The following is a 13,731-nucleotide window of genomic DNA, read 5'->3' as shown; positions in this document are numbered from 1 at the left end:
TCCCGAGTGAGTCTATCCTCCCTAGACCAAGCAGTGTTGTGGTCAATGAATGTAAATGTCAGTCGATTGAGATCTGCCTTAGTGTGACCAGGGGATCTAAAATGTCGACTGAGATGGAGGTCTGGCTTGCATTAGTAGTCGCTACGATGGCCGTTTATTAGTTTGTTAAATGGCTGTTCAGACTATCCAACATAATGTTTACTACATTTACACCGCAGAAGATACACAACATTTGTTGTCTTGCAATTAACATTGCAAAATATGTTGTATTCTGTACCAGTTGAGTGACTGTTAAAAGCCTGGGTATTCAATATTTGTTTGCAAGTCAGACATCGATTGTTTCCGCAACCTTTGCAAGAGCCCGCAGACGAATAGCTTGCTATAGAGGATAAACCAGCTCTCACCAGCAAGTCTTTAAAGCTTTTATGACTACGGAAAGCCATTACAGGGGGCTCGGGAAAGATATTGGATAGTTTAGGATATGTTTTTTTCTAATTTTCGCGGATAAGGTGTGATATGTTGTCAAATTTGGGATGGTATGTCAATACAAAAAGCAGCCTCTTGTTGACCTTTTTGTCCTTATATTGTAAAAGTTCATCGCGGCTGATGTTGTTAGCACGAGAGATAATATATATATATATAGACAATGCTGCTTTAAAACTCTTTATGTGTATCTAATTTTTAACACTAGTATACATTCTAGTATATATTTAATTATGTTTCTTGTAAAATAAATATTGTATAAATGTGTGCAAGATTAATTTTGAAAAAAACTATCAGCAAATGTTTGAATTCTCCGCAGACGACACCGAGTTGCCATAAATGAAAATCATCATTGTTTTAAAGCATTTCTTTCGTATATACGAACTTATCTTACTGCCTAAAGATTTATAGATATCTGATTGGTTAAAAGACTGCACGTGGTGACTATGAAAAAATAAAATTGAGAATGGAAATGGGGAATGTGCCAAAGAGACAACAACCCGACCATAGAAAAAAACAACAGCAGAAGGTCACCAACAGGTCTTCAATGTAGTGAGAAATTCCCGCACCCGGAGGCGTCCTTCAACTGGCCCCTAAACAAATATATACTAGTTCAGTGATAATGAACGCCATACTAATTTCCAAATTGTACACAAGAAACTAAAATTAAAATAATACAAGACTAACAAAGGCCAGAGGCTCCTGACTTGGGACAGGCGTAAAAATGCGGCGGGGTTAAACATGTTTGTGAGATCTCAACCCTCCCCCTATACCTCTAGCCAATGTAGAAAAGTAAACGCATAACAATACGTACATTAAAATTCAGTTCAAGAGAAGTCCGAGTCTGATGTCAGAAGATGTAACCAAAGAAAATAAACAAAATGACAATAATACATAAATAACAACAGACTACTAGCAGTTAAAAAAAGAGGGACGAAAGATACTAAAGGGACAGTCAAACTCATAAATCCAAAACAAACTGACAACACCATGGCTAAAAATGAAAAAGACAAACAGAAAAACAATAGTACACATGACACAACATAGAAAACTAAAGAATAAACAACACGAACCCCAACAAAAACTAGAAGTGATCTCAGGTGCTCCGGAAGGGTAAGCAGATCCTGCTCCACATGTGGCACCCGTCGTGTTGCTTATGTGATTACAAATCCGGTAAATAGTCTAATTCGGTAGGTGACATTCATGAAAGGGAAGGGGATTGTAGTTATGACGTAAGGAACATATCCGATATCATTTGTGAAACGGTTATTCTATAACAGTCAACCAACTCGTGATGGCGTCCGTAAAATTTACGAAGGGATGATTTTAACTTCACCATTTGGAACTCTTGGTTTAATAGCGTCCTTGTGAGCAGCAACCTTCTATCAAGAAAATCATGATAGGAAATGCAAGCACGGAAATATCGTATCAATTGGGAGATATATACCCCGTCTGCAGGTGCTGCTGGAATGTTGCTACTTAGAAATGGAAAGTTCACAATTGGAAAGCTGAAATCATCTCTTTTGTCGTAAAGTTTTTTTTTCAACCGACCCTCATTGTCAATTTCTAGATGTAAGTCAAGATATGAAGCCGACTTAACTGTATCTGTAGTATCCTTTATCTCCAATTCGATGGGATAGATGCGTTCCACATAGTCACCAAATTTTGAATTGTTTAGTGAAAGAACGTCATCTATATAGCGGAAAGTAGAGTTAAAGGATATTGCTAACTTCTTATCTTTCTTCCTCAGAAGTTCCTGCATGAAGTCAGCCTCATAATTATAAAGAAACAAGTCGGCAAGTAGAGGGGCATAGTTTGTTCCCATTGGGATGCCGACAGTCTGTTGAAAAACACGTCCTCCGAACGTTACAAATATGTTGTCAATCAAGAAATCAAACATCTTGATAATATCGGTTTCAGAGAATTTTTTGTTTGAATCAGAGTGATTCTTTACAAAGTATGATTTATCCCTCCCTAAGACAAGATACTTGTATCTACGTTGGCCATTCTTTTTTATGAAGCAAAGTAATACCAACTCTTTCAATTTGTCTTTTAGTTTGGAATGTGGAATACTTGTATAAAGAGTAGAAAAGTCAAATGTTTTAATACTGTTACAAGATGAAAGAGAGTTAGATTGTATGTACTCTAAAAGATCTTTGGAATTTTTAAGTATCCACATCTGATTCACGCCACCTCTAGAATAGGCAGTTTCACAATAACTTTGAAACCCGTCTTTGATTGCTGATAAAATAGATGTTAATAATTTAGAAAGAGGTTTCGTGGAGCACTTGGACTTGAACTGACATGCCAGCTCCAGACTTCAATTAAACTGACTGAAAGATTATGATTTCATCATATGAACATCAGGCACAATCCTTCCCGTTAGGGGTTTAGTATCATACCATCATAACATATATGAGAAGAACATAACCCGTGTCATGCCAACAACTGGTTTTTGAATAAATGTGTTTTGTTCCGATGCAGAGACCCTATAAGTGAAACAATATTAACGCCAAAATATGCAATCTTTAATGACCTGACAACAGTATCGTAACTATATCCCTTCTTAATAAGTCTATTCAAAGGTTTTGTTAGTTTTTGAGGTGAATACTGACAGGTGAATACTGACATATGTATATTTGATATAGGGTGTCCTAAAAAATATCGGATTAGTTGAAACATTGAAACATTTTGAAACATTTTATTTCACTAAAGGCCTCACATGAGACATGATATTACAACAATATAACAAATAAGAATTAATACATGAACAAACATATTTACAAATGCATGAATAAATGGAAAGGTAAATATCATTTGTAATAAAAAAAAAAAAAAAAAAAAAAAAAAAAACAATATATATATTTTACAATACTTGGCTAAGCCAACAAGAACAAATTTATCTTTGCTGTTCATTAAATTAGAGAAACTTATAGTATATATAACTTTACAAATATCTGCAGGCACACATTTCAGCCGTTCAGCATTCAAGAAAGTACAATCATATATGTAATGAAACTCATCTCCCAAGACATTTATGTTACATAAATCACATATTCTTTCTGATCTATCAATGCTATAAAATCTACCACATTCAATAGGTAACCTATGACTACTGCACCTATATTTACACAAATTAATTCTTAGATCAAAAGGCAATGTAGTTAAATGATCTTCAAAACCATTCTCAGACTTGTACATTCTATAATTTAAACATTTTTACGTATTAAATATCTGAGCCTTCCATTCATTTACAAACACATTGTGGTAATACTGTTGCACATTTTTAGACAACTGTCAGTTTGTATCTATATATTGATTATTCCAGGCATTAATAAAACCACATTCGGATAATATATCTTTTACACGATTAAACCACTTAGAGTGGTATACATTACCAGAATCAAGTTTATATAGCATTTCATGCAATGTACGAGATATTTTCTCTTTTTTGCCAGTAACAATACAGTATGCTGCAGACAATGAGTTCTAGACACAATTAAAGTATATCCCCAATACATTGTTTGATAGCAAATGAAGATCTAGAACACTTCATACTTTCATGCAGTAGACATAAGCATGCACGTAAAAGGCACCTCCAAAAATTAAAATCATAGCATCACCTCACACGGCTGCTCTAATGCATACCAGTAGAATGAGACAGAAGGCAGGGAAAGGATGAGGGCGTAGTGAAAGCATATCTAGAAGCATTTTATGTTTTCTAAAATTACGACATTACACTTGAGAAGAGCTTATATAAATATATAGAACGCGTCTCTATCTTAATTTTAGAGGGGCTATCAATTTATTATTTATTTGTACATCTTACTAAAGTGTACTTTAAGTGTTCCTGCGTATAAGCTGCATAGTGCTTTAATGTGCCTTAAATGTTGAACGTATTCAAAATAAATTGCAGATAAACCTATTTATACAGTATATACAGTTTATTCAACCTTTAGTGCTAACCTATATTCTGATATATAGCTAACATATACCACACAGCTAGCATATACTGGTAATAGAAACAAGCATTTAAGCCACGGAGCAATGATGATCATTACCAGCATAAATTATCACCCGGCTTCACCCGGTCGCACTGTACAAAATGGAAAATGAATACAAAATATTTGTACAAGGCGCATTAGTCAGTCATCCTACTATGTAGGAGTGCAATGATATATAATGACGATTCATACCTGTAGAGAGAAAGTAAAATGAACCCTTACAATTTTACTTTTATGAACATATATTTTACTTTTATGAACATAAAATTGAGAATGGAAATGGGGAATGTGTCAAAGAGACAACAACCCGACCATAGAAAAAACAACAGCAGAAGGTCACCAACAGGTCTTCAATGTAGCGAGAAATTCCTGCACCCGGAGGCGTCCTTCAGCTGGCCCCTAAACAAATATATACTAGTTCAGTGATAATGAACGCCATACTAATTTCCAAATTGTACACAAGAAACTAAAATTAAAAAAAATACAAGACTAACAAAGGTCAGAGGCTCCTGACTTGGGACAGGCGCAAAAATATATTTTACTTTTATGAACATATGTTTTACTTTTATGAAAATATGTTTTACTTTTATGAAAATATGTTTTACTTTTATGAACAATTATTTTACTTTTTATGAACAATATTTGTTTTTAAGAACATATACATACATTTTTTTAGAACAAATATTTGTTTGATGAACAATTATTTATGTTTTATGCATATATATTTTATTTCATGAACACATATTTAGATTTATTAAATATACGTTTTGTTTTTATAAACATATATTTCTTTTTATGAACAAATATTCGTTTTTATGAACATATATTCGTTTCAAGGAACAATTATTTAACATTATGATGATATATTTTAATTGTTGTGAATATTGCAACGGTTGACACGCCATAGATGAGGAAATTTTCATTAATATATTGAAACAAATGTTTCTAATATACTTAAACTTAGTATATAACTTATAAGAAACACTCAGAGAGTTGTTTTCATAGACACAGACCGCCATAGCCATATATGGCACAACTTTTGTAAATTTTCAGTTTCTACTGAACATGACCTTCGTTTTAGATTTGACCTTTCATCGGTTTGATAGAAACGCAACTCTAGAGTGTAATTTAGATGAAACGCACGTCTGGTGTACCAAATGAGCATGAGATTGTGATCGATGTATAACATTAAGAAATATACCCATGATAAACAATTGCAAAACCAAAACATAATTGAAAGCAATAAACATTCATAAGAGTTACAGTTTCGTGTTTAATTTTTATGACACAGATCATGAAATGGACATGTGCAAATGGTCTCATATATTATTCATATGAACAAGTTTGTCAACACCTCACCATCAACGGTAAACACGAACGCTTATAATTAGGAATAGATTACATCAGCTGTATTTGGTAAAACATTTAAGAATCGTTTGTCCTCAGTGCTTTTTTTGCCCAAATACAAAAATCTAAATCCTGATATCTATGATGATAGTATACATGCATTTAATGTCTTATTACAGAAAATTATATGAAACATGAATTTATGTGCATGGCAAGTTAAGATTAAGCAATTAATGTCTCTTATAATGGACATTATACTTTTTCAGTATATATCTTATAGGAACAAGGTTTGTTATTTTTTATAAATGATTTTTGAAAACAAAAATTAATTTTGAAAATGTCCAACATTTTAAATTGGTTGTCTTTGGAGAAAAAATGTTTTTACTGACATTATTCTAGTCACTATTGCCTGTTTTAAAAGTTTCCATGCAAATCCTCTCTGATATGATACGAAACAATTTTATCTATTTGAAAACTGTGTATTTTTTTGCATATTTCAATGATTTTTTATTCTATTGGTTCTGTTTTGAAGCTAAAAAATTTACCAACCGTCAAATCATACTATGAGTTTTTAATTAAATACATCAAAAAGCTTATTTAAAATGTAAAATAAATTCACTAAATAATCGAAATATGTTTTCGTATTTGCACACGTATAGGTTATACAACCCTTTGTCCTGTTTTATGAAGATTTAACGCCCAAGGCGAGACCGTTTTTTTTTAATGTTCATAAAACATGACTAAATATTGTCTGACCAATTTAGAACAAATTCACACTTTCGATTGCCCTTACACATTTATACTGTCAAGTTGTAATCACTCCGATACAAATGAATCCGGGCGTTGATGCGTTGATGCGAATCAAACACACCGTGTACCACTGAGTTCAGTCGGTGAAAAATGTATACTTTAAAAGAAAGCTTATTTTAATTCTTCGAATATTTTGTTCTTAAATACTTTTTGCCACACTACTCATAATTATGATGAGCATCATATACCGGATATCCAATCATATGAATTTCAATCAAGTTTTGACCCCTAGAGTGGTTTATACTCTTATCTTCATGAAAACATAGCAGAAAGCATCAATCTGAAGAACCAACGACTTTAATTAGACCTGTAGCATTGTTATAGAATTTTTTCTTGAAGATTGATATCACCAATCCCGACAACACAAATGACACACGGACAAACTCATTTAGTTTTAACTTAGGCTGCTAATTTTCTCGTTTAATTGTTTCAATTTATTTTTATATCGGGTCCTTATATAGGCGACTTTTCTCATTGTTTAATGCAGTAAGATGGACTACAACTAATTACACACACTTTATTTGAACATAGGTGGATAGTTGTCTTATTTGCCATCATACCAAATCTACATATTTTTATATATCAAAAGAAACCAGTTGTAACTTCATCAAATACATTCGTCAAACACTGTTCCAAAAGTTCCACTGGCTGCTATTGATTAAGTGAACTTTGACCAACATCTGCATTTAAAGTTGTCTTGCTTGTAATTTATTTTTTGAACTTCTGGAATGTATTTATTAACGTTGACAGTTATAAAAGTCTTCAATATAAAAATTGCCGTCGGATGTGCGAAGTTTAAACATTTCAATAATTGGCTTTGAATTACGGATAATCTATGGTCTACTATTTCAGCTAAGTTTGCAGATAGAAAGTTAACAATAAAAAACAGAAAAGGGTCGCTGATGACATCTCGATTATCTTAAAAATATCTTCAACAATAAAAACAGAAAAGGGTCGCTGATGACATCTTGATTATCTTAAAAGAAAGCTTTAATGATAAAAAACAGAAAAGGGTCACTGATGACATCTAGATTACCTTAAAAAAAAGCTTTAACAATAAAAACAGAAAAGGGTCGCTGATGACATCTCGATTAACTTAAAAAAGACAGCTTTAACAATAAACTAGAGGCTCTAAAGAGCCTGTGTCGCTCACCTTGGTCTATGTGCATATTAAACAAAGGACACAAATGGATTCATTACAAAATTGTATTTTGGTGATGGTGATGTGTTTGAGGTTCTTACTTTACTGAACGATTTTGCTTCTTACAATTATATCTATAATGAACTTTGCCCATTAGTTACAGAGAACTATATTTGGTAAAAATTTACATAAATTTACCAAATTAATGAAAATTGTTAAAAATTGACTATAAAGGGCAATAACTCCTTAAGGGGTCAATTGACCATTTAGGTCATGTTGACTTATTTGTAGATCTTACTTTGCTGAACATTATTGCTGTTTACAGTTTATCGCTATCTATAATAGTATTCAAGATAACCAAAAACGGCAAAATTTCTTTAAAAATTACCAATTGGAGGGCAGCAACCCAACAACCAGTTGTCCAATTCATCTGAAAAATTCAGGGCAGATAGATATTGACTTGATTAACAATTTAACTTCTTGTCAGATTTGCTCTAGATGCTTTGGTTTCATAGTTATAAGCCAAAAACTGCATTTTACCCCTATGTTCTATTTCTAGCCGTGGCGGCCATCTTGGTTGAATGGCCAGGTCATCGGACACATTTTTCAAACTATATACCCCAAAGATGATTGTGGCCTAGTAGTTTCAGTGGAGATTTTGTAAAAGATTACTTAGATTTATGAAAAATGGTTAAAGATTGACTATAAAGGGCAATAACTCCTAAAGGGGTCAACTGACCATTTTGGTCATGTTGACTTATTTGTAGATCTTACTTTGCTGAACATTATTGCTGTTTACAATTTATCTCTATCTATAATAATATTCAAGATAATAACCAAAAACAGCAAAATTTCCTCAAAATTACCAATTCAGGGGCAGCAACCCAACAACCGATTGACCGATTCATCTGAAAATTTCAGGGCAGATAGATCTTGACCTGATAAACATTTTTACCCCTTGTCAGATTTGCTCTAAATGCTTTGGTTTTTGAGTTATAAGCCAAAAACTGCATTTTACCCCTATGTTCTATTTTTAGCCGTGGCGGCCATCTTGGTTGGTTGACCAGGTCACGGCACACATTTTTTAAACTAGATACCCCAAAGATGATTGTGGCCAAGTTTGGATTAATTTGGCCCAGTAGTTTCAGAGGAGAAGATTTTTGTAAAACATTACTTTAATTTACGAAAAATGGTTAAAAATTGACTATAAAGGGCAATTACTCCTAAACGGGTCAACTGACCATTTTGGTCATGTTTGACTTATTTGTAGATCTTACTTTGCTGAACATTATTGCTGTTTACAGTTTATCTCTATCTATAATAATATTCAAGATAATAACCAAAAACAGCAAAATTTCCTCAAAATTACCAATTCAGGGGCAGCAACCCAACAACCGATTGACCGATTCATCTGAAAATTTCAGGGCAGATAGATCTTGACCTGATAAACATTTTTACCCCATGTCAGATTTCCTCAAAATGCTTTGGTTTTTGAGTTATAAGCCAAAAACTGCATTTTACCCCTTTGTTCTATTTTTAGCTGTGGCGGCCATCTTGGTTGGTTGACCAGGTCACGCCACACATTTTTTAAACTAGATACCCCAAAGATGATTGTGGCCAAGTTTGGATTAATTTGGCCCAGTAGTTTCAGAGGAGAAGATTTTTGTAAAAGATACTTTAATTAACGAAAAATGGTTAAAAATTGACTATAAAGGGCAATAACTCCTAAACGGGTCAACTGACCATTTTGGTCATGCTGACTTATTTGTAGATCTTACTTTGCTGAACATTATTGTTGTTTACAGTTTATCTCTATCTATAATAATATTCAAGATAATAACCAAAAACAGCAAAATTTCCTCAAAATTACCAATTCAGGGGCAGCAACCCAACAACCGATTGACCGATTCATCTGAAAATTTCAGGGCAGATAGATCTTGACCTGATAAACATTTTTACCCCATGTCAGATTTGCTCTAAATGCTTTGGTTTTTGAGTTTAAAGCCAAAAACTGCATTTTACCCCTATGTTCTATTTTTAGCCGTGGCGGCCACCTTGGTTGGTTGACCGGGTCACGCCACACATTTTTTAAACTAGATACCCCAATGATGATTGTGGCCAAGTTTGGTTTGATTTGGCCCAGTAGTTTCAGAGGAGAAGATTTTTGTAAAAGCTAACGCCGGACGACGACGGACGACGGACGACGGACGACGGACGCCGGACGCAAAGTGATGAGAAAAGCTCACTTGGCCCTTTGGGCCAGGTGAGCTAAAAACAAAACAGAAAAGGGTCGCTGCTGGCCACTCGATTACCTTAAAAAGAGAGTTCTAACAATAGAAACAGAAAAGGGTCGCTGATGACATTTCGATTACCTTAAAAAGAAAGGATTTGTTACAGTTTTAGTCAAGGAATTGTACAGTGATTATATTTGTAATCGAGCAACAATCTCGACACATTTGGTGAAATGAACAGTACAACAGATAACGTATTTAGTATGATAGTGTGTTTATTAAGGAGTTTAGGGAACATTTTGACGGCACATAGTAATTTAAAAGAGGGACGAAAGATTCAAGAGGGACAGTCAAAATCGACAATAAACTTACAACGCCATGGCTAAAAATGAAAAGGACAGGGGTGATGTTAGGTGCTCCGGAAGGGTAAGCAGATCCTGCTCAACCTGTGGCACCCGTCGTGTTACTTATGAGATAACAAATCCGATAAATAGTCTGATTCGGTAGGTCACATTTATGAAAGAGAAGAGGACTGTATTTACGACGTAAGGAATATATCCGATATCATTTGTGAAACGGTTATTCCATAACGGTCAACCAACTCGTGATGGCGTCCGTAAAATTTACGACGAGATGATTTCAACTTTACCATTTGGAACTCTTGATTTAGTAGCTTCCTTGAGAGCAACAACCCTCTATCAAGAAAATCATGATAGGAAATGCAAGCACGGGAATATCGTATCAATTTGGAGATATATACACCGTATGCAGGTGCTGCTGGAATGTTGCTACTTAGAAATGGAAAGTTCACATTTGGAAAGCTGAATTCATTTATTTTGTCGTAATGTTTTGTTTTCAATCGACCCTCATTGTCAATTTCTAGATGCAAGTCAAGATATGAGGCCGATTAAAGTGTAGTAATTTTTCATTGTTTAAAGTATTGATACACAAAATTTTGAAGATGAAAATATATTCTACATTGTTTACCACATAAAACGTAGAAAATTGCACCAGGTCTGTGCATTTTTTTTGGCATCCAGCAGTTTTATCAAACGTTCTATTGAAAATCTAAAACTGTTTACAAGTTGATAAAATAAACTAACATGCACATTGACACATTGATATATACTCGAATAAATTCTTGAAAGGCATTAGAAATTATAATAAATATCTTATTAAAAGAAGTGTTCAGTATTTTTATCAGAAATCACCTTTAATTTGTAGCCAACAAAAAAAAATCAATTAGCATTCAAAAAGTATAGATTTGTGTTTTTTGTTGGCTACAAATTAAAGGTGATTTCTTATAAAAATACTGAACATTTTTTTAAATAAGATATTTACGTTATCTCGGACGAGTCCCCAATTTCTGGTACGGCCAGAAATCACCTCCAATTTATGTTTTCTTGTTCATGTGTTGATTGCGTATATTTAAGCCCCTTGTCTTGAGCCTATCCATTTATTTCGATAACGCCCCATATAGCAATCAAATCATACTTTTATTGCCATTCATAGCTCTCAGCAGCCCAATTAACAGACCGGGTTATATAAATCTGACTCATTAACAGACCAGGTTATTTGATTGTTAGCAGCATACAGATTTCGTTTAGATTTTTTCACATTATGATATTAATATAATTAACAGACATAATGCCTGTCTTTTTCCGATGTTAAAAATATTGTATGCAAGTACATTCAACCAACTTGTCATTTTGTGAACATTTTGTGTGTGCAAAATGTATATAAATATATTGATGAGTAAACCGCCTACTTATTTTATTGATCGTTTATCGAAGCTAGACAAAAATAATAATGGATTCAGTACACTGAATTGTTTTAGCAGATATTATAAGTTTGTATGATGAAGACATATTTAGAAAATTATACAATGAGACATTCTGCCCTTGCAATGATGTTCAAGATAACACCTGATAAACAAACTTTAGCCAACCAGATAAACATACAAACCGCCCGTATAGCCGCATACTCAGGTAGTTTAACCGACCAATATCTCGGTTAGCCGAGTGAAGACTGTGTATATCTGCAATCTTAACGTATTAAATATTAAAAAAAAAACCAAGCCATATAATTAGATAACGATAAACAGAACATATCCATTATCACCTGTGAAACAGTTTTTACGGTCAACCAACTTTTGATGGCATCATTAAAACTTTTGAAAGTATGATTTCAATCATAAGTAGAGGCAGAACATATCAAATGGAGATTCAATCTTATAAAAAGGCAGCAAGGATAAATATCTTAAGATGACTTATAGTTTTTTTTTCTATTATTTACATCATCGCAATCTAATGCTAAATGTTTTAAATGTGTTTTTGTCAAGGCCAACAATTTGTTTTTAGGAAAATATTGCAAGTTCGTTTCTTAAAAAACATTGGATTATATGTTTATTCATCAAATCTGTGCAAATGGATGGATCGATCCCTGCAGCTGGCTGTTTAAACTGCAACACGTACATACAATCCATCCGATAATGGTCTAAGACAACCGCTTATTTATCAAAAATCAACAATTCGTCGAAGACTGTTTGCAACTTATTGAGTTTTCGTTAAAAAAATATTAGTTTGAAAGTATTGTATCATCTTTTGTCAGTTTGTTCTTACACAATGCAAACAATCATTACTCGATACAAGCTTCTTATCATGGGGAGGGATAAATCCGACTTTGTAATAAAACAATCTGACTGAAAGAAATATTCTTTAAAACTGAAATTAACAAGATGCTTAGTTTCTTGGTTGTCAAGATATTTGCAACGTATTGGGGACATGTTTGCCAACGATCAATCGGCTTTCCCATGGGAACCAATTTATCCCCTTTTCATGCATACTGGATCCTTTATTCATGTGTGGCTCATTTCATACAGGAACGTCAGGAAGAAATAAATAAAGGCAACAGTAGTATACCGCTGTTAAATACTTGTAAAAGAAGTAAGTTATATTGGTTTAAAAAAAAAACAAAAAAAAGTTCTCTTACGAAATAATCTTAATTTGGTGACCATGTGGAACGCATCTATCCAACCGATTTTGTGACAAACAAAGGATACAACAGATACAGTTAAGTCTGTCTCATATCTTGACTTAAATCAAGAAATTGGCAATGAGGGTCGGTTGAAAATAACACTTTATGACAAAAAAGATGATTTCAGATCACCATTGGGCAATTCCATTTCTATTTAGCAACAATCCAACAGCCCTGTATACTGAGTATATCTCTCAAAGTTGAAACGATATTCCAGGGTTTGTATTTCCTATCATGATATTCTTGATGGAGGGTTTATACGTGTGCATGTAAAACAAATTTCGTTAAGGAAGGGGTTTAATACTACACAAAACAACATTTTCCAAAAGACATAACAGGGAAAAAGAATATTTTAAAAAACACACTTGACTAACAGGTCGAACAAGTGATGTTCTTTAACCCAGCTCACTGCCATTGTCGATTGCCACCAAATAAATTGATCAGAAGATGTAGCAAAATGGATCTCTATGTTAATTAAATACAAAACAGAAAACAATAAACTTGGGGCAAAGATGTTATACTACAAACATGTGGAGGAAAAACATGTACACCATATATGGATTTAGATAAATAATGTATCTTCAGTGAGGTTAGGGATCAAACCGTTATTTTGAAGGTCATATACATTACCTCAATTTAGGATAGATTGTTGAATTTTAAAGAGTTGAAATAGGATGAA

This window comes from Mytilus galloprovincialis, chromosome 12 (genome assembly GCF_965363235.1).
Source record: "Mytilus galloprovincialis chromosome 12, xbMytGall1.hap1.1, whole genome shotgun sequence".
NCBI classification, from domain to species: Eukaryota; Metazoa; Mollusca; class Bivalvia; order Mytilida; family Mytilidae; genus Mytilus; species Mytilus galloprovincialis.
Note: the sequence above shows the minus strand (reverse complement) of the source record.